General features: G+C 40.4%; 3 long non-coding RNA genes across 3 annotated transcripts in view; 1 reads left to right on the forward strand and 2 right to left on the reverse strand.

Annotated features, from left to right (window-relative positions):
• Positions 1 to 1,555, forward strand: part of LOC135189897 (uncharacterized) — a 14,211-nt gene extending 12,656 nt beyond the window's left edge. Inside the window, exon 3 of the long non-coding RNA XR_010308357.1 lies at positions 1,401 to 1,555. This is a non-coding gene — a long non-coding RNA (uncharacterized LOC135189897). The remainder of the gene's footprint in view (positions 1 to 1,400) is intronic.
• A 1,079-nt stretch (positions 1,556 to 2,634) lies between these two features.
• Positions 2,635 to 11,468, reverse strand: LOC135189774 (uncharacterized). The gene is made up of 8 exons (XR_010308291.1): positions 11,252 to 11,468; positions 9,821 to 9,911; positions 9,496 to 9,608; positions 7,163 to 7,314; positions 6,761 to 6,830; positions 5,788 to 5,864; positions 4,825 to 4,972; positions 2,635 to 3,271 (listed from the first exon to the last, which is right to left on the reverse strand). It is a non-coding gene; the product is annotated as an uncharacterized LOC135189774 (long non-coding RNA).
• A 432-nt stretch (positions 11,469 to 11,900) lies between these two features.
• On the reverse strand, positions 11,901 to 13,895 carry LOC135189775 (uncharacterized). Its single transcript, XR_010308292.1, has 4 exons — positions 13,736 to 13,895; positions 12,521 to 12,598; positions 12,178 to 12,419; positions 11,901 to 12,096 (listed from the first exon to the last, which is right to left on the reverse strand). It is a non-coding gene; the product is annotated as an uncharacterized LOC135189775 (long non-coding RNA).
• Positions 13,896 to 14,104: the final 209 nt, after the last annotated feature.

Genomic DNA, 14,104 nt, shown 5'->3' on the forward strand with positions numbered 1-14,104 from the left:
TGAGCAGTGCTGAGCACAGAGGCAGAAGAACCTCCCTTGTCCTGCTGGCCACACTGTTCCTGAGCCAGGCCAGGATGCCATTGGCTCTCCTGGCCACCTGGGCACTGCTGCCTCATCTTCAGCTCTACCAGCACCCCCAGATCCCTCTCTGCCTGGCTGCTCTCAGCCACTCCGTCCCCAGCTTCACTTGAAGTAATGGATGATCACAAATGTACTTTGTATTCTTATGGAGTCAACCAATTGTATAAGTCAGCAAGCAGCTCGATGCTTGTCAGTCCCTTGGGACTTAGCCTAGATTCACTAAGCTTTTGGTACATTAAAGACACCATCAGATATTTTTACCAAAGTAGACATAAATGAAGAAGAACCACAGCTGCACATTGCCTCAAGGTTGTATTTATTGAGTCCAGACTTGAATTGTTTGACATCTCTGAACAAAATTAGATAAGTAGAAGTGATTTTAGATAAGAGATCTTAGTGGTTAACTTACTTTAATTAAAGATATTTCAAGAGATAGAAGAATCAGGAACAAAAGAAATGTGGTTAGTGGATTATTAGGTGATTGCTTCAAAGGTAAACCTGTGAATTTAAGTAGCCTGATGAAAGCATCTTCTTTGATTTCAATTTTTACTACTACAAGTGTCTCTATACCACACAAATCTTTGTCATTAGAGAGAGTGATTTGCCATTGGAATGGGCTGCCATGGTCTGGTTGATTGGATAGGGCTGGGTGCTAGGTTGGAGGTCTTTTCCAACCTGGTTGATTCTATGATTCTAACACTTCAGACCTCCCCAGTATCTTTAATAAGTGAATGATAGTCTCTAGGAATTCTCTTATAGTCCAATAGATCTTCCTAACAACCTCATTTGTCTGTTACAGGCTGCAGGTAATTCCACTTTTTGCACAGCTAATGTTAGCAGTAGAAGAAATATAACTGTATTGTTGTACATATTTGTGAGTATCATTTTCATTCTGAATGTATTAATAGACAGATTTTGTTTATCAGAGACTCAAAGGTTTTAAAAAGTTGACTGAAAGCACTACAGTGATTTATATCAGCTCATGCTGGGAGCTCCTGGGATCATTAAATCATTAAATGATTTTTATAAGTCTCTATAGTTTGCTTTATTAGGACTGACAGAAACATTTGGAGTGATGTTAATTAGATTGTGTAGCTTTCCCTACACTTGGTCTGGCTCTGTTCTATGTTGTCTTATATAATAGGCTGTGACTCATGGTACTACTTGGAGAAAATTACATTTGCTACTTGATACTTGATGTATCCATGTCATCTGTTCTAAGACCTACCTACTGGTTCAGAGCAGTGGCTGAAGAATTAGCCCAGAAAGGTTTCTGCTGGTAGCTCCTTGGAATAAGATACATTGACTGTGTTTTTCAGAGATGAAACACACATCATTGCTGTCCTGTGAAATATATGCAGGCCATGGATGTCATCTCCACGCCACAGGACTTGAGTGGATTGCGTTATTCAACACGAGCCAGATGGAAACTCTCTTGTGGCCAACTCTTTCTCAGAGCCTGCAGTTAAGTGTTTGTTAAGTAACTTATGGTGTCCTAAAGTTTCACCTGATCATAACCTGTGTATCACTTCCACTGCCATTATCACTTCATCTAACTGCTTTGTTACTTAGATCTAACTGTGCAGCACCACTAGGTCACATTTGATGAGAATGACTGACTTCAGGGGTTGAGTACTTTCTAAGTCCTTTAATAATAAGAAAGGCATTGGTGGCCACTAACAATTTTTTAAACTTCCTACTGGCTCCTCAGACAATGTTAATATATACACACATATACTAATATGAGAAGGCCAAAAGCAGGAAGGAAAGAAAGGCAAGCAGCAGTCATAATCCTAAAGATTTCTTAGTCTTAACTGATACAGTCTCAAGTGGTGCTGGGAGAAGTAAAGTCTTGATATTAGAATGAAGTTCTTCACAGAGAGAGTGATTTGTCATTGGAATGGGCTGCCAGGGAGGTGGTGGAGTCCCTAGAAGTGTTCAAGACTGGATGAGGCACTCATGGTCTAGTTGGTAAGGGCTGAGTGATAGGTTGGCCTGGGTGATCTTAGAGGTCACTTCCAACCTGATTGATTCTATGATCCTTTGAACACCTCTACAACTCAACTTGGGTTTTGCTTTTGGATTAGAGTCAGCAATTCGGCAGCATGGTGGTTTATGTATAGGCTAAAAGTGTTTTTTTCTTGATATGAAACAGAGAAGCAATTTTAGGTAAAGAAAGCAGTTATATGTAAAGGGAATCTAATAACCTAAACCAGGCTTTGGCTTGATGGTGGGTGACTGAGGGCTAAGCTTCCACCCGCTTGCTCACTCCCATCCCTCCTTGGGGCAGGGGCAGAGAACAGAAAAGGGAGATTGATTATCAGTCACTGTCATGGCCAAAACAGACTCAGCTCAGGGGCAATGCCTGCACACCTGCACCCAGCATGGGAAGAACACTTCACTTTCTTAGGACTCCCTAACTCTTGAAGAAAGCATGCTGAAACAGATTTGAGTACAGGAAATGGTGTCTCTGTTCAGCATCTGCTCTGAACCAAGGTCAGGCCTTGTAATATTTTATATCCTATAAAAAAACAACCAAATTCCAGACAGATAAAGTAATGGATGAAGCCTTTTCTGTTTATTGTTGTAAAGTATCATGCTGGTACTTGTCATTTTTATGTTAAAAGCATCTTGATATTAATATTTTGATATAAATGTATAATTCAACCAGCTTTCCAACAAAAATGAAGTTAATTTTTATTTCACAGTAACAGCTTTATGTGAAGAATAGTAGCATTTTCACCTGGTAATACTCTTCACCTTCAATTTTCATAACAGCCAATGCTGAGAGCCTCCTGATAAGTAAATGACACAATTAAGGCTACGTTCCCTCACTACAGGCTGTGGCTTTGCTCACAGTAGACACGGACGTTTTATGTCACTGAAGATTAAGTATTATAGTCTTTTCCAATGACATTTGTAGCTAAGGACATTAATATTAAAGGTCAACATCCCTTTAAGTGGATCAATAAGAAATTTGACAGTAAAATATAATATCACAGTTTCATAGCATCCTGGGTTTTGTAGAGTTTGAATCTATGTTGTCTTTCTCATTCTTCTGTAGTGAAGAGATCAGAATAGCTTCCAAGAGCTGTGGTCGTTATGATCCACGAAGTAAATGCTGCTGTGTTCCAGAGAAGCATAGAGACAAGATCAATGCAATTCCTTGATCGAGGTATCAAAAATAAACCTACATTGTCAATAATAAAGAAGGGGAAAGCAAGGGAAAAAAATAATTTAAATATTATGCTATTTTTTCTTGCCACATGAGCAATTAAAGTGATTAATCTCCTTGATTTTCCTAAGTCTGAGGTTTTGCATCCATTTAATGCTTAGGACAATATTCCCCCCACTAATCTTTGTTGTGCTTTGAGAATAAAAGATGAATCGCATATCCTTCTGCTTCATTCTCTCTTCCTCTTTCTCTCTCCCTCCCTCTTCCCCTTCCACTTTTCTCTATTCAATATACTTTTAAGATCACCAATCGAAAGATTAAACATCCTTGGCTTAAAATCTCCTGACAAACTAATAGCTACAGAATGTGTTAATCAAGAGAAAGAACATTTTCCAAGAGGTGAATGTGTCTAGCTGTCAGTCTCGTTCAAGAAACACAGCATTTTAGACCACTGCTAGTGTTGAGTCTAAGTGGATGATTACTTCCAAGTGCACTCTAACCATTTCCAGCTCACTGAAGTGCTCCTCTGCTGACCGCAGCACACACTCAGAAATGATTGCAGAGGCATAATACCAACAGTTATCCAGATGAGAAAAAAAATAATTAGGTACTGAGAAAGCATCAGTCTTCTCCTCATGATGAGGACAGGTCTGTCTTGTGCCATTCAGGGAATTATAATTCTTTCATCAAGACTGTCAGCAGATGCTTGGAAACTGCTTCAACAAGAATTAAAAGACTTACACCTGTACATGGCTTCCCAACACACAGAATGGTGGTCTTGGGATGATACCTGCCAGTGACACTGGGATGTGAGGTAGCAGCAACATGCTATAGATTCATGTTCACCTTAAGTGAAATGCACAAAGATAACTCCTTGCTAATGTTTGCTGTCATCTGTGATTCCCTGTGGAACCATCAACTATAGATCTGAAGGAAAAATGTAGCTTAACAAAATTGCAACGGCTGTGTTATAGAATTTAGTACAGACAAATGACCACATCAGCACTTAGGCATTACCAACAGGAGGAATACTGAAAACCGGTTCCTGATCAGTTCCTTTTGCTTCCCATTTTCTCTTCTTGTCTGCCCTTCACACCTGCTACAGCGTGCTTTCATTTGGCAATACTGGGAAGATTAAATAGAGAAGCCCTTCCTTTGGTGGCAATATTTTGTCTCTTTTCTGAAAGGGCTAAGCCATCTCAATATTATTTTAATCTCCTGGTAAAGAGAGATTATATAATTGTATATATACATATAATTGAAAAGAATAAAGGGGGAAAAGTGAGAATGATGAATTGTCTGTAATCCTGAATGCTGTGCAGGCAAAGGGCTCAGACAGAGAAACAGATTCCTCAAATTTAGCCTGAAGTAATTGTGAGCTATCCATCCTTTTGAAGAAAGAAGGAAGGAGGAGGCTGAGAAAGAGTCAAAGCTGTTTAAGGACTGTGGGGATTCCAGCCCTGGTTCTTAGCTCGGTAAGCCATGCTTCTGTGGGTAAGCATTTAATCCATTTACAAAATTTGTTTCTGGATCCAAATTCATCTAGTACATTAAAAAGATAATCCTACCTTAGCCTGTCAGATCCTTTTCTGGCACCAAATAGAGTAGCAAGGGCTGGCAGACGTTTGCAAGGTAATATTTGTCAAGATTTTGGAGACTGATTTCTTTTTCTTTGCTTTTAATATCTTCTGTCACTGAATTACACTTTATTTGTACCTATAAAATCAGAAACAGCACTTACAATTCTCATCACAAGCATTAAATAAGGGACTAAGAACACATTCTAGTCTTATATTGTTTTATTAGTAATCTTTTACTTAAGCAAGGACAGTTGAAGGAGTGGGTAATGTACATTGTATGGTGTCCACAAGAGATGCTGATATGACCAAGACAGTTAGAATGCAAAGTGATACCTGAGGGCATCCAGTAAAAAAACCCACATTTTTATATATTACAAAATACTAAGAAAGGAAAAAGCAAAAGTAAAACAAAAGGATAAGGAGTTCACATTAATCTCCATATGCAAAATCTCTACCCCCTTAAATATTTGTTCATGTATAACCTTAACTCTTTTACAGTTATGCTTATTCCAGTTCTTCTGGAAGCATTCATCTCCAAATACACCCAGATTCACGTGCTCAATTCTGCACCATGATCTGAAAAAAAGAAATGCCCAATATGTATCAGTGTGTGCTTAGAAGAGGCACTACTCCATAGCTTTTCTTTCTCTCGGGCTTTAGTAGCTGTTGTGAAACATGTGGTGTTTATATGAAGCTCCTGGTTAATGAATGTTATGAGTATTAATGAGGTCATTATGAAAGGAGCCTTTATTGTAACACACAATTCACAGTTTCAAAATTTTGTCTTTAGAAAGCTTCTTTAGGAGAAATCAGGCAGGCAAGGAGAGGATGGAATAACTAAAGTGTGTTAAGAGGGTGAGGGAGGAAGCAATGACCTACTGATCCATATTACCATGTATTATCCACATCACCTAGAATATGCCATGTAATTAAGAAAATAACTCATCTCACCTTGGCTGAGGACAATCAACATATACAAGGGTTTGCTCCAGACTTGCCTATTACCATTTTGGAGGTAGCATAGCCAACTGCAAGATGCAGAAGAAGAAATCAAGCAAAGAATGTGCCAGGGTGTGCCAAGGTAAGGAAGTAAATAAGCAGGATCCTAAGTTGGTTGCCATCATTTCCTTATGAGCTAAAGAAGGTCTTATCTAAGAAAGAGAAGTACAACTACTTTCAGTGTTGAGATGTTTTGAATCCCTACTCTGACAGGCTTATTTAATCCCTGCCCTAACTTATTACCCATTAGATGTGGGAGTTCTCAGAAATGGACAGGGACATCATTCACTGAGCTAGAGCAGTCTGGCTGTAGGTAAAATAGCTGAAGCTGCCAGAAGACAGAGAAGGCTTTTGGCAAGAAAAAAGATCAGGAACGCTCTGAGATTTAGGAATCATCAAGTATCATGAGTACAGCACTGTGTAAATGACACAGAGATGCTTCTGGGGATTTCTGTGGTTGGAAATGTCTTCATTTCTCTGGTGTTTTGCTTCCCTCCACATTGTCCATCTTCTGTACTACTAAACTAAAACTTACTTTACATATTAGTACAGGTTTAAGACTTCTGGGTTTGGGGTTAGGAGTTGGGTTTTTTTTTTGGGGGGGGGTGGTGTTTCATTTTTTTGATGTGTTTTCTTTTAATTCTGTATTTATTGGTTAATACAGATGCCTTTTAGAGAACTAAAGGTGTTATCAGTTTGAAGAGTCTGAAAAATGTAGAGGAGGAATAATACTTTAATGGAAAATCTACAGATTGTCTGACAGTGCACACAAAAAAAATGTGGTACTCTAAAAGGAAACTCTGACTAGAGATCAATATTTCAGGCACAAAGACACAGGAAAGTCACACAATAAAAGTCAGAGGGGGAAAAAAAAGTCAACAGAAGCAACTTAACTAGAGAAGGATTTTAAGAGAAATGTACATACCAGATGAGATTTGTTGTGTAATGTAATTGCTGGCACTGATCACAGTGTGTAGGAAAGGAGGAAAGTCAACCTAGGAATGAATCATAGAATGGTCGAGGTTGGAAGGGACCTCGAAGATCGTCTAGTTCCAATCCCCTGCCATATGCAGGGACACCTCCCATTAGAACAGGTCACCCAAAGCCTCATCCAACCTGGCCTTGAACACCTCCAGGGAGGGAGCAGCCACAACCTCCCTGGGCAACCTGTTCCAACTAAACTGGCCTGTTGATCCATAACCAAAACCAATGAAGGTCTCATGAAGCCACAAACACAAATCCACATGGAAAATGTCAAAAGTTCTTCTTCAAATATTCAGCCTATTACTACAGAGATGTTTTCGTATGGACAAGGTTCCTTGCCTACCGTTTTGTTCAAAGGGAGAAGTCTCACTTTGCTTGCAGGCGTGGCCTTTCTGCTTCCCCTTTCTGCTTCTTGAATACTAAGAGGTTCCAGTGGAATGCTTCAAGTTTGCTTTGTTTCTGCTCCTCTTCAGCCTTCACGCTACCTTGGCCACCCTACAAAACAGAACCAACAGTAACACAGCTGTGGCAGAGTAAGACACATTGTTTTCTGAAGAATCCTAGTCTGTTGAGTAGCTGTCCAGATAGCTGCTCTGTCCATAAAAATGTCATCAGTTATTCCAGTCATATTCTGGATGCCAGGGAAGACTCAAAACTAGAAATAAAATAGTCTCACCTGAGTCCAACCCACAGAAATCTGTGGTTATGTGAGAGTTTCTTTTGTCTCTGGTAGGGCAAATGGAATTTGCAAAGTTTCATGATGATAGTGAGTAGCTCTTATTAAAGATTACACCCTAAGTGCTTTGTCCTGGGTTGGGGTGGATCCCTCCCCCAGTAGAATAAACTCACCACAACACAGATTTTTTGGGGAAAAGTTAGGGGAAAGTCAAATTGTATTTCTTATAGTTTAAATATAACAGCATAAGGAGAAATAAACTACTAGAGAAATATAATCACTTTAATGAAGATGGGGAAGGGGTCAAGCAAAACAGCAAAAGCAGCCAAAACAGCAGCAGGGGAAGATAGCAGCAAGTGCAGGTGAAGTGGCAGAAGCAGCAAGGGGAAGGTCCAAGCTGTGCTTCTGGAAATAAAGCTCTTGATGCTCCAGTGAAATGATATTAACTTATCCATTGCTGCCATTCTATGGCCTATCCCTAGAATGTTCACCTCTCCCCTGTGTCCAAGCTAGAAATCTAGCTCAAACTGCCACACGTTTGAGTCAAGCAACTCATTATTCTGAGTGTGATCTGAAAGAGTAATTGATATCATCTAACTGAAGCTCGGTGCAGTGCTCCTTCGTTCCTGAAACCAGTGAAAAAGACAGATACATGACATCAATTTCCACAAGGGAAAGAAAAGTAGGATATTGTTTGGTCTGGTCAAAAATGAAGCCTGAGATTTCATTTTAGGTCCTCTCTATCTCAGAAAATCCCAACAAAAAGAGAAGGATAAAATAGACTTTTCTATGCTGAAGGATACTTAGCAAAGCAAATTTGTAGCTCTAGGAGTTCTTTTGACTACTACAGACTGTCTGCAGCATTCTCCAAGTAAATGAGTCTCTTTTTCCTATTCTTAGGAAATTAATTAGTGGTCTCATTACCGCTGTAAAAACCTGTGATGAAGAACGACATTAACTCTACTGATGCAGGGTTTCTTTCCACAGCTATCTACAAGACAGTGTCTGGGCTAACCACTTGGGTTGTGAACAACAGCTTTAAAACATTTACCTCTTCAGGCAGTTAAACATGGTAAAAGGTTGCTGTAAAAGGACTTTAATTCATAAAGACTGTATTGAAATGGATACCTGATTTCAGGTAGAATGCAGAGGCTGACAGCCCTTTTAGATGTTTGGGTGATTATTGTGCTGTACCTTCTGTTTCTGCCTGGCTACTCTCAGGCTGAGCTTGCTGATTTGGCAAAAAAAAAGGTAAGTGTTGCATGAGATATTTCTCTCTGTATTGAGTGTACCATTAGGGTTAACACTGACAAATTTGGTAGGTGCAAAGACTCTGCAAGTGAGTTATGCTGTAAGCAATCCCATTTGCTATCTTCTGGTCCTTTTTAAAGCAGTTTAACTTGCATAAGGCAGCAAGTCACTGCCTTATTGAATTTATTCTAGCAAGGACTGCTTCCATGTCTTGAACATATCAGTTCTCCACAGGAGAGAATTTCTTTTTCTGATGGCAAGTAAGCATCTCCTATACTCTTTGTATGTTAAAGCAGAGTGGATTATGGGATTCCAGATTTCCTCCTCACCTAAATTAAATTTGCAATGGCCATAGGAGGTGGCAGACAAATTTTGACAACCCAAAAAAAGAAGTTCCCAAGGTAGAGTGAAGACTAATAATTTTAACAGAAGATGACAGCTAGCACAAATTGGTTGTCCTTGAAGATCAATGTGCTGTCCAGTGGAAAAAGAGAATCAATTTTCACATCCTGTGGTCTCTCTCATGTTTGCATAGCTGGTACCCATCTACTGGCTGCACGGGAGCAGCAGATCATATGAGAAGGCTGCCAAGTTTTGTGGTGGAGGAAATAGACAAAGGAATAGCTCTCCCAAATACGAACCCCTCGGGAAATAGACAACTACTAAACTTTTTCCACAGTTACAGTGCAAGGGGCAGAGAGTGAGGGATATATCCAGAGAGATATACAGAGGTATTACGACAGGCTTACCATCTGGAGCAGTCTGAGCGCAGCAAGGTTTACATCCGCCTTGGGATATCTTCAGACCTGTTGACAGTGTGTGATGGTTCGGGAGTGAAATCACCCAGAGTAGACTCAGACAGCTGGAAGATAAGGAATGAAGCTTTACATTCACAGCTTAGCACAATATACAAGCAGATGTTTGCAATATTTACAGCTATATATAGAAATATACAAGTTGAAATCAATACAGAAACACAACAGCCCTCCCAGAAATCAGAGTCCCCAGGAGGGGCTCTCAACCACCATTCCACCTTCTTTCCACCCCTCTACCTTGTCCCAGAATCTGTCTTACATGCAAGGTGGTCTGGAAGGATCAGCAAGGGGGAGTTAGAAGCAGTATTAGTTGGGTTACACAGGGAGAGAAGAAAACAGCACAGCGCCGCCTGCAACAGAGACATACACACACACTGACTCCCACTGCCTTATCTACGTTTTGTGTTCTTGCTTTTATACATCTCAGCCAATTATACATCTCAGCTAAGACACTTTCTTGTATCAGGTTCCCTTCAGTCATTAATAACTTCTGAGAATTTCAATTGCTGACTCAATTACAAAACTGCAGTAAGTGTCAAGTGGATATTTCTTCAAAAATCAGAATGAAACATTAAGAAATAGAGAAGGAAAAAAAAAAGGGGGGAAAACCAGGATAAATTAGGTAAAAAATAAAGGAAACTTAAAAATAACACAAGTCTTTATTTTTCTGTTTTTAATTTTATCACATTTTTCCCCATGAAAAAGAAAACATTTTTTTTCCTATGAATATGTACTTAGTTCACTGAATCAGATATTTCTTCCAAAAAGTAATGAAATAATCATTTCAAATTAATTCTTGTTGTCAGATGAAAAGAGTGAAAACTTAGCTACTTTTCAGGCAGACAGGAAAATAGTCAGTGGTGATCTCAGTTAAGGCATCAGCTTTTCATCATCCTGGCATCCGAAGAGTGACACATTTTTGCCTATGGTTTGTAGAATGGTTTAGGACCTCAAAGATCATCCAGTTCCAACCCCTCTCATGATAGGTAGGGACATCTCTCACTGGAACAGGTCTCTCAAGGCCTCATCCACTCTAGCCTTAAATACCTCCTGGGAGGGAGCATCCACTGCCTCCCTGGGCAACCTGTGCCAGTGTCTCATCACTCTCACTGTAAAGAACTTCTTCCTAACATTTAGTTTAAATCTCTTCTCTCGTCTAACTGCAAATCAGAATTGATAAATAAATTTAGAGTATTAGAATCACAGAATCAGCGAGGTTGGAAGAGACCTCCAAGATCATCCAGTCCAACCTAGCACCCAGCCCTGTCCAGTCAACTAGACCATGGCACTAAGTGCCTTATCTTCATTTTCTTGACCACCTCTAGGGACAGTGACTCCACCACCTCCCTGGGCAGCCCATTCCGATGCCAGTCACTCTTTCTGTCAAAAACTTCCTCCTACCATCCAGCCCAGACCTCCCTTGGCACAACTTGAGACTGTGTCCCCTTGTTCTGTTGCTGGTTGCCTGGCAGCACCCACCTGGCTACAGCCTCCCTTGTAGACAGCAAGTAGACAGTAGGGCAGTATTCCTCTCAACCTTTATAAACTGGATCATTATTTTTCGCTCTTTCAGGTCACTTAAAGCTGCAAACGTGGGTAATGCTGCACAGAGTTTAAACATGAATTATTCTATCCCATATTTCTATGCCTACTCTTTGTTTTAGGAAGAAAATGTATTCTTGATACCAACCTTTTCCTCTCTTTAACAGACAGCCCTTCCTCCAGTCTGGTTATGAATAAACAAAATGTCCTTGGACTGTTTCACAACCTTCCCTGGGTACTCTGAGCTGCTGTAAGTCTCCTGAGAAGAAGAAGAGGGATTTAACGAAGCAGCATCTGTTTATGAAACATGGAAAAACCAACAAAGGAATATAAAGTATCCATAGCTGTACAAGTGCCACAGAACAGCTCCCAAATACAGCACAAAGTCTGAACTGTGGTTTACTATTGAGAGTCAAAAGGCAAAGATTTACACAATATGAAGTTCATTCACATCTATTCAGATCCTGACGTTGTGGTGAGCGTACCTGGCCAATAGCAAAACCACACCACTGCTCGCTCGCTTCCCTGCTCCTGTGGGACATGGGGAAATAGAAGGAAGCCAAAAAGATTTGTGGATCAAGACAATGATAATTTAATACAGAAAGGAAAAGCTGCTCATGGAAGCAAAGCAGAAAGAGGAATGAATTTAACCACTTCCCACCATCAGGTGGATGCTCAGCACTTCCTAGAAAGCAGAGCCTCGGCGAAGGCAATGGCTGCTTGAGAAGGCAAATGCCATAATCTCAGACGTTCTCCCTCCTCTTCCCTTTCATATTTTAATGTTTTATGGTATAGAATATTCCTCTGGTCAGTCCGAGTCTGTTGTCCTGACTCTCTCCCTTCCCAGACTCTTACACATGCCCAGTCTAGTTGCTGTAGGGAAAGGTGGGGGTGTAGACTCACCCCAAAAGGTAGCTCATTCCCACACAGCCATTCCTTGACTCTTCTCAAGTGGGACAGGGAAGTGAATTTCCAGGATAAAAGTGAGAACATCTGGGGGTTGAAATCAAGATAATCTAAGAGGTAAAGCAAAAGCTGTGTGTGCAAGCAAAGCAAACCCAGGAATACACTCACCATTTCCCACCAACAGGCAGGTGTTCAGTCATCTCCAGGAAAGCAGAGCTCCAGAATGGCTATGTGGGCAGACAAGCACTGTAACTCTGAACATCCCTCTCCTTCCTGCTTCTTCCTCCAGGATTTATTGCTACACCAGGATGGCATATGGCATGGAGCATGCCTCTGATCAGCTGAGGTCAGCTGTCTCACTGACAGCCTTCCAGTTCTGCTTCTCTTTTCCAGTGGCCAGGCATGTAAACCTCAGAAAGGAAATCAGATTTTTTTAACTACAGATTTCACTGAAAATTGATAGAAAGATCAACTTTCTGATTATTTTAGCATCTCCTGTGTTGTCACTTACTTTTGATTCCATTTACAGAGTCCTCAGCAGAATACAACATTAGGCTGAAGCAATACTGAAGTTCAACATGACAGTAAGCTGAAGCAGATCAATAGTGAAAGAAGAATTTGAGGTCATCATGATCCAGTGTTGAAGAAGAGATCTTGAGAGACAGTCAAAGACTTTGAACAGTGTAAGATCAACAAGGGTCAAGAATGAAAGATCAGCAAGGGAGAGAAATGGAACAGATTGAAAGACAGAGAGAGGCAGAGAGCCCAGTAAAACAAAGCAAAATAAAAAGACAACAGAAGAGAGAAACAGGAAAAAAAAAAAAACTGTGACAAAAAACCAGAATACAAATAAAGATGCAAAGCAATGTGCTAGTTTGAGGCTAGCTGGAGTATTTTAGTGAGAGAAATTAGATTACAGGCTGTGAAAAGGAAACAATGGTGATGTGTACTGCACTCATAGGCTTGCTGAGATGTATAAAAACAAGAACACAAACCAGAGATAACAGAGTTGCTGTGTCTCTGGGTGCCTGTACTTTTGTCCCTGGCCTGCTGTCTGTGTAACTAATCCTTTTGCTTCCTAACCCCCCATGCCAATTCTCCAAACTCACCTTGAACATAAGGCAAGGTCTGGGATAAGGTAGAGGGGTGGAAGGGATGTGGAAGGGCAGTTGGGAGCCTCTCCTGGGGACTCTGGTTTCTGGGAGAGCTGTTGTGTTTCTGTATTACTTTTAATTTGTCTATTACTTTCTATAGCTGTATATATTGTAAATATCTGCTTGCATATTGTGCTAAGCTGTAAATAGAAAGCTTCATTCCCTAATTTCCAGCTTATCTGAGTCTAGTCTCAGTGATTTCATATGAATGGGGGGCAGGTAATACCCAAACCGTCGCAAGAAAAAACTTGGAACATGTAGATGAGCTTACTTTCACATGGCAGCTGCTCAGCTTTCATAGCACAAAAGCACAGCTCATTTCATCTTGTCAGGTAGAAGACCAAGATTTTGTTTGCTTGCTTGTTTCACAAAAAAAGCAGCCTTTCTTTAACTGCTCATATGTGTTGACTGTCTTGACTGATAAACTCAGTGTTCATGCTCTCAAAAGTGAGACATTCTTCATATTCTGTTCCCACTCTAACTCCAAATGCCACAGAATTCAGCAGTGATATTTTGCATGCATTTAGCTAAGGCTTACCTAGATCATTCATTCTTTTCCTCACTGTACTTACAGGATCTCTTGTCCCACGTAGGTTCTTGTTCCCCCATGACCCTCCAAGTAAATCTGTCAACACTTTCCACCATGTGCAGTAGCAAAAGGCTTTGAGAAGCTCTAGTGTTATTTCAACCAACACCACAGTGTCTTCTCCTGGTTCCTCGGAATTCCACTTTAATATACTGGAAATTAGAGGATTAACAGCAGGTTATTGTGGTAGCCATGAAGTTTATAACGGAGATAGGGAAGGAATTTGAAAGTATATGCCTGATAGGGTTGAAATACAATCCTGCAATATTTGTATCAATACAATATTTACAGTGGTACTTAGCATAATCTTATTTTTAGAAGATCAGTGTGAATCTAAACGAGAAAGGGCTTCACC

The sequence above is a fragment of the Pogoniulus pusillus genome, chromosome 34, assembly GCF_015220805.1.
Source record: "Pogoniulus pusillus isolate bPogPus1 chromosome 34, bPogPus1.pri, whole genome shotgun sequence".
Lineage (NCBI taxonomy): Eukaryota > Metazoa > Chordata > Aves > Piciformes > Lybiidae > Pogoniulus > Pogoniulus pusillus.